Consider the following 6,246-nt stretch of genomic DNA (forward strand, 5'->3'; position numbering starts at 1 on the left):
AACCGCATATCGCCCGCATACACTGTAGTGCACGCTATGCTTTGGGACGTGATGGATGTGATTCCCGCACTCTGACTGACCCAATAGGCTGCTTGTCATGCATATTATTATTCTTATTGCATATGCAATTCCACCAAAATTCAGAAGAGGGTCAGTAAAGGTTTTTCTTCTTGCAACTATGCGCTTTGAGGCCTGTGAGAAAGGCGCTTTGCAAATGTTAATGTAATTGTGTTATATTGTGTAACAACTGAAAAAATGTGAAATGCCGTGGGGTCAGCTGACCAGCTACTACAATGCCACCATTGAATCTATCCCCTGCTCTATTAGATGGCTGGTACACAGTTGCAACTGCAAGCGATAGGTACAAACTTCAAAGAGTAATCAATGCTTTAGAGAGGATCATTGGGGGATTGGTACAAACTTCAAAGAGTAATCAATGCTTTAGAGAGGATCATTGGGTCACCCCTGCCTCCTCTGAACCTCCTCCATGCTATCAGACTGAGGACAAGGGCCAACAGGATTTTGCACGCCCTTTGGCATGCAATAGAACCATCACCTCCAAAACCCTCTATAGAACCATCACCTCCAAAACCGCCAGTCACAGGAAAACCTTCTTGCCCCAAGCAGTCCTTCTGCTGAACTCAAGCCCCCACCCCATCAAAATCCCGTAGCTTCCCACTCTGACCTTCCCCTGGGCATGACTGATCCCAAGCCTTATTCTTCTTTTTTCTTTTTTGATCTCTATGTCTGTCTATTGTGTTGTTAATCACTGTCTGTCAGCTGCCCTATTACCAATTCAGTGTGTTTCACAAATAATTCCAGGTGCAACTCCCGTTGTCCTTTGGTCAGTTACCTACTTGGGCTTATTTTGGTCTGGGCAGATTTTGAAGTCCTGCATGAACACATACCACCAATCTTAATATGGTGTGTTGCTATGACTGCCTTATAGTATGCAATGGATTGCTACATTGTTTAGATATACCGTAGAATATCATTATAGTAAACTCTGATATAGTAAACCTCTGGATATAGTAAACTCAGTGCCCAGGTCCCAGAAAATGCATCTGTATAAATATTCAATGTAAGACCAACTCTGATAAAGTAAACTTTTGATATGGTAAACTACTTTTCCTGGTCTCTTGGCGTTTACCATAACAAGATTCTATTGTATATGTCAAGATCTGGTTCCCAATTGTCCCTGATTTCCTGCAGGGACAATACATAAGTGGTTTTGGAGAATGACCATAGTTGTCATAACTCACTAGCCATACGATAAGAATTCTTTCTTCTACAGAATGTTTTAGAATCAGTTGGTATCTTTTAATAACAGTACATAAAGCAGATTATGAAACAGACTTTCAACAGATAACAAATGATGAAAGTGAATTTTAAGACAATAGTTTACGCAAAGAAGCCTTCTTAGCATTGTAGTAAAAGAAGGCCTGCAGAAGAGAAAGTGTTATACCATGTAAGAGAACTTTGAATGTTAATAGTAATAATAATAATAATAATAATAAAAAATGAATAGGTACAGAAACATACGGTGCATTTAATGGATCCATCCGAAAATGGCGCCTGCGAATAATGGTGCACGGTGTTGCCACTAATCCGTTTGTTGATTATCGCTATTTAATGTTAAAGCCTTATTGTTATTTAGCTCTGTTTATTTTATTGAAAATTAGTGTTACCACACAGAACCCTCTCTGTACCTATCCCTAACCCCTAGACCCCCCCCCCCCTGGTGGTGCCTAAACCTTAGCACCCCCCTGGTGGTGCCTAACCCTAAGACACCCACCTGGTGGTGCCTAACCCTAACCACCCCCGGTGGTGCCTAACCCTAAGACCCGCCTGGTGGTGCCTAACCCTAAGACCCCCCCTGGTGGTGCCTAACCCTAAGATCCCCTGGTGGTGCCTAACCCTAACCACCCCCCTGGAGGTGCCTAACACTAAGACCACCCTCATGGTGCCTAACCCTAAATCTCCCCTGGTGGTGCCTAACCCAAAGACCCCCCCTGGTGGTGCCTAACCCTAAATCTCCCCTGGTGGTGCCTAACCCTAACCTTGACAGTGTTACATTAAATCCATTCACCATTTTGCAGTTAAATAACGTCTGCAGTTTGGCTTATGTAGGGCGCTATTACTGTGCGCAATAATGTCTGCTGTTTGGCATATGAACGATGCTATTGATAAATAACGTTAGTGTGTGCCATTTTTATTCTTTTTACCCTGTGCATCATTATTATGCAGTACTAACGATAAATAGCGATAAGCGTATCTTATCTTAATGTGGCGCCTTTTTTATGCAAAGGCGCTGTGCGCCATTATTCACTGATCCGACATTAAATTGGTACAGACTCAGCACAACTTCACTTCATTTACTGAGTTTTTAAAAAATATTTCAATTTGCTATGTACTGATAAGATCTCTCCTCTATTGGTTACAAGCCCCGAACACCTTTAGGTGACTGAAAAATGTGAGAGATTCCAGTGTGCATAGTATGTACACTTCACCCCAAAACAAAACAAAGAAAACAAAAGAATATGAGCATGGTGCAGCCTGCTCTTAGGCCTAGTGCACATCAGAGTGGTTCGGTTGCGTTTTTCGGAACACTTGCGGCTGAGGAAACGCTTGGGTAATGTATTTCAATGGGCTGGTGTACACCAGAGTGGGTCGGTTGTAGCTGAAACGCAAACTCCCGAGCTGCAGCATTTTTTGGATTTCGGAGGCGTTTCTGCCTCCAACGTTAAGTATAGAAAAAACACAAAACGCTTGATAAAATGCCAGATCAGAGCGGTTTTCCAGGCGTTTTTGTTACCGTTGCTGTTCAGTAACAGCTTTACTGTAACAATATCTGTAATCTGCTACACAAAAACGCTACCAAAAACGCTTCACTTTAAGTAAAAAACGCTACACAAAACCGCAAAACGCTAGCAAAACGCTTCATAATAATAAGAAAAAACGATTCAAAATCCGCTAGCGTTTTGTGAATCTGCTAGCGGTTTTTGGTGTGCACTAGGCCTCATACAGTCCTTGGATCCAGCCAGGTTCACAGACCTAAATAGTGGAGGTATTTTTAGAACCTTGTTGTTTATGAATTGTAGCACTTTGATTGTAAACTATGGGGCAAGATGTACGTGCTTGAAAACATACATCAGTAAAACGTCCTGTCAGCTGAGATGTATACTAGAACATGTAAGATATCTACACAATAAGACAGGGTTCACACTTAAAAATCGTGTGTGATTTGCCATTTTACAAAGATAGAATTACTGAACATATAATGTATTTCAATTATAAACCTTTTTTTTTTTGTGGTCTTGCAGTTTTGAAGTTTCTATAACTTTATTGGCACTCACAGAAAAAAACATGATTTAAAATTTTGCATACAAACATATATAAAAAACATGCAAGACATATTGTACAAAAAAAAAATGCAAATGCACAATTGTGCATGCAAATAAATCACAGGCATAAGTTCCTGGGTCAAATGTGAACATTCCCTGAATGAGGGTTTTACCTGTGTATCTTTTTTTGTAATCCTTATTTTTTATTATCTTGTTGACATACTAAATGGGTCTTGTTCCCTTTCATAGATATGAAGTATTTAGTAAATACAGCCTCTATTTTTTTTATTTTCTGATGCTTCTTGGGATTTATTTTGCCAAGGGACGATTCATCATCTCATCAATGTAATACTTGTATTACACAACCCCCACTGCATGTAAGAACCAGAGTGTCTATGAGACATAACAAAAGATCTACATTCTATCTTGGTATCCCAAAGTGTACCACAAAATCAGAACTGTATAATTGTCATGCATATCTAAAGGCCCATAATCACCTCACAATTTTGTCTGCAATTCTTCCAATGACCGGCGATTTTTTTTAAGCGATAAGCGATCGTATTTGCAATCTCGCGATCTGGCTACAGGTGCCAGGATAACAACACTCATGGCGGATTGGATCTTTAAGATCCCCAACAACTCCCGCACAAAGTGCCGCGATCGTTTGTACTCTTGTTCATGCCTCCCTCCGTGTGCCGTCATGTGTTCCCGTCGGCAGGAAGATGGATCGGGTAACCTCGTTAATCGGGAGGCATCGCTGTGAGGTTCCTCGATCCATCATTAAATGAGTATTTAGCTTTAGTGTGTTCTCTTTTCTATGGCTAGACATCTGAACTTTTCTTGTCTTGATTTATGACAATGAGGAGTTTAAAATCGAAAAAATATCCTGAATAGTAGAAGTATGATGGGTATATCTGACTAAATGAAAGGCTTTGGCGCAGAAGAGAGCCCCTAGCAAACTTACACTTCCTGCCAGCTCTTATGCGTCCTTGTGTTTTAGCATGAAGTGCTCTGGTGAAGACTGAAAACTTATTAGACTCCTTACCCAGGGTAAACCGACGTCACATGCCGTTGAATGGCATGACTGATGTTACTTGTGGCTGAAGAAATAGAAGGACATTAGTAAAAAGTTGGATTAGCTGAGGGACCTTAGGAGGGAATTCTAAGTTGAAAATTATGGATCCTCAATATTCATTTGTAGGTTTGTTGTGAGTAAACTCAGTCCAAGGCCAACCAGTCATCATGTTAAGCAGAAACATGCAGGCACATTTACCTCTCCACTCAATCAGCCAACTGGTCTCCAGGTGTAGGAGGCATTTCAGGTTTATCTAGCAACTGGCATAGGATTCTGGAACTCCATGCAAATTAAACACATCTTTAAAATGAATCTGTATTGTTAAAATCGCACAAAAGTAAACATACCAGTGCGTTAGGGGACATCTCCTATTACCCTCTGTCACAATTTCGCCGTTCCTCGCCACATTAAAAGTGGTTAAAAACAGTTTTAAAAAGTTTGTTTATAAACAAACAAAATGGCCACCAAAACAGGAAGTAGGTTGATGTACTGTATGTCCACACATAGAAAATACAACCATACACAAGCAGGCTGTATACAGCCTTCCTTTTGAATCTCAAGAGATCATTTGTGTGTTTCTTTCTCCCTGCAGTTCTCATGCACTGAAGTTTCAGGCTGCTCTTTTTTCTCCTGCAAACAGCTTTGCCCTTGTCTGTAATTCCTCAGTATGTGAAAGCCCAGCCAGCTCAGAGGACGATTTATCCAGCTTGTAAAAGATAAGAGAGAAGAGAGAAGCTGCTCTAATCTAAATAATACACAGGCAGTGTGCATAGAGGTGCCTGGAAGGGGGAATTCATAGCAGAACCACAACACTGAAGAACTTGGCAGCCTTCCAGACACAGGCTGACAAGTCTGACAAGGGAAAGATACATTGATTTATTACAGAGACTGTGATAGTATAAAGTGTTGCAGTAAGTCAGAACACATTAGAATAGCTTTTGGAACTTGTAGGATGATAAAAAACAGGATGCAATTTTTGTTACGGAGTCTCTTTAAAAAAGATCTTAGCCAGACTAGGAGAAGACAGTAACAGAACAGGCAAGTTTAGAAAAATGGCCTGCTGTGTCACAGATATTATTGTACTCTATGGAAGAGTAAATTTGTAATTAGGATGATTTAATTATGAGGTCATGGACACTGAAGAGTAGGCAGGAGTTGTAAATCCACAGAAAATGAAATTATGAGGATCTATGTGGTTGAGAAGGAGGCCTTCATTTCTAGAATGTTTTGTTGAAATGTGTCCTACCAACAGAAATTAGAGATAAGCTCATATATCTTTTTGCAGGCCTTAACACCCTGATGTCTGATTCCAGGACAGAATTTAAGAGCAGTTTCTTACACATGAAAGTCTTTCAAATGAGTATTTTAATAAGCTAGACAGGAACAGTTGGTAATATTCAAATAGGATCAATAATGTTCTGTATCAACTGACACAGTTATTGTAGTGCATGCTCAGGGAGTGGGAGGATTGCTATTGCAAATGGGGAATGTGAGTGCTGGACGAGTGAAGTGGAAGGAGGGTATGGTCTCTCTCCCACTCTCCTTTTTACAGTTACGCTCTAAATAATGATTTAATAATGATTTGAGGGCACACTGGTTTACAAGATTATTGTGGGGACACTCTGCGTTTCCTGTGATTTAGGGGCACATACTGCCCTATGTTTGCAGAGTAAATGTTGCCTAATTATGTTTGGAGGACACTATGCATAATTTAAAAATGTGAGGGAAACACTGACACGCTCTGTCTAATTACATTATTTGTGGGGACACTGTGCTTGATAATATTATTTAGGGATATACACTTTCTAATTGTGTCTAATTATGTTG

The sequence above is a fragment of the Hyperolius riggenbachi genome, chromosome 1 (genome assembly GCF_040937935.1).
Source record: "Hyperolius riggenbachi isolate aHypRig1 chromosome 1, aHypRig1.pri, whole genome shotgun sequence".
In the NCBI taxonomy this organism is placed as follows: domain Eukaryota; kingdom Metazoa; phylum Chordata; class Amphibia; order Anura; family Hyperoliidae; genus Hyperolius; species Hyperolius riggenbachi.